Raw genomic sequence first — 1,620 nt, 5'->3', positions numbered from 1 at the left:
GCCACTTACACATACATGCAAAAAAGTTCATACACCACAACACACACAGTGCCATGTGGAACACCGCTCATTATTTGTGTTTTCATAGAGGTGTAACCACTCTCCAAGTTTTCCAGCTACGCCAAGATCACGCAGTTTGTGGCATATCACACCATATTCCACTTTGTCAAAAGCTTTTGCAAAATCAAGGTATATTACGTCCACATTTGAGTTGTTGAGTAACTGCCTCAACACCCAGTCATAATGTTGTAAGAGCTGGATCAGGCAGCTCCTACCTGGTCGAAAGCCATGTTGGGTATCCCTCAGTAAGTTAGTTTCTTCAAGGAATGCGATTAGTTTTCCTCTGACTATCCTTTCCATGACTTTGCTGATGTGTGAAGTCAGAGAGATAGGCCTATAGGTTTTGGCATCTGCCCCATGTTCTCACCTAGCAAAACGTCGAATGAAGAACTATACTGCAAAATAAAATGTACGAAGTCTGATCAATAAGTATCCAGACCGTTGCCATAGTAACGAAGGTAAAGCACACAGAGTGATTTCGCTTGGCACAGATTGACCTTCAATGCTGTTATGCATGCGCACAAAGTTTTAGTTCACTTCCCCTGTTTAGAGTAGTACTTGGAAGGAAGATATGTAGTGTTTAATCGTCGCATTGACCATGGCAAAGTTGTCATGACGATACCTGCTCAGAGACCTACACAAAATTGCAGAAAACGTATGGAGAGGAGTGTATGAGTCGCACACAAGTGTACGAGTGGTTCAGACGATTCCAAGATGACCGAAAAAATGTCGATATTGACGAACGTTCTGGGAGACTTGTAACCAGCAGGACTGAAAAAAGTATGGCAGATGTTCGTGCAGTTGTGAGGGGAAATCGTCGAATCACCTTCTGTGAGTTATCAGAGGATGTGCAGATTTGTTACGGTTCAGTTCAGTCCATTATCACTAAAGATCTAGGTATGATTGTGTCGGGAACAATGAACACTTTGCTTAGGCGTCTGGGTAAGTATCGCGAATCTTTTGGCAAAATTTGATGCAGATTCTCTGCTAAACTTTCTCAGTCATGGTCAATGCAGCGATCACACGTTACATACCTTCCTTCTAAGCACTGCTGTAAACAGGGGAAGTGAGCTAGAACGTTAAAACTTAGTGCTGGTGCACAGCAGAGTTGAAGGTCAATCTGTACCAAGCGTCTTTACTCCGTGTGTTTTAGCTTCGTTACTATGGCAACAGTCCGGATACTTATTGATCATACCACGTAGTTGTTTGGTCCTTGAAATAAAACGCTAACAGTTCAGATGGCCTGGCCACGTGCTCGGAATGAACCATAGTTCTTATGTTCACGAAGGTTTTATTTCTGCTGTTAGCTTATTTAATGATTTGGTGAAAATACTTGTTGGTCTTGGTATATTCAATCGTGTTAGTCTTAAAGACTTATAGTCTGATTATTCTTTCAAAAATAGTATTTCTCAATAAGCAGACCAATATTTGTTGGTTTAAATACGAATTGAGAGGTTTCTACGATTTTACTTTGAGAGATATTGCCATCGATCAATATCAAATATACAGAAAAAAAAAATGAAAAAAATGCTTTTTTCCCCCCAAAATGAGGCATTTCTG

The sequence above is a fragment of the Octopus bimaculoides genome, chromosome 15 (assembly GCF_001194135.2).
Source record: "Octopus bimaculoides isolate UCB-OBI-ISO-001 chromosome 15, ASM119413v2, whole genome shotgun sequence".
NCBI classification, from domain to species: Eukaryota; Metazoa; Mollusca; class Cephalopoda; order Octopoda; family Octopodidae; genus Octopus; species Octopus bimaculoides.
Note: the sequence above shows the minus strand (reverse complement) of the source record.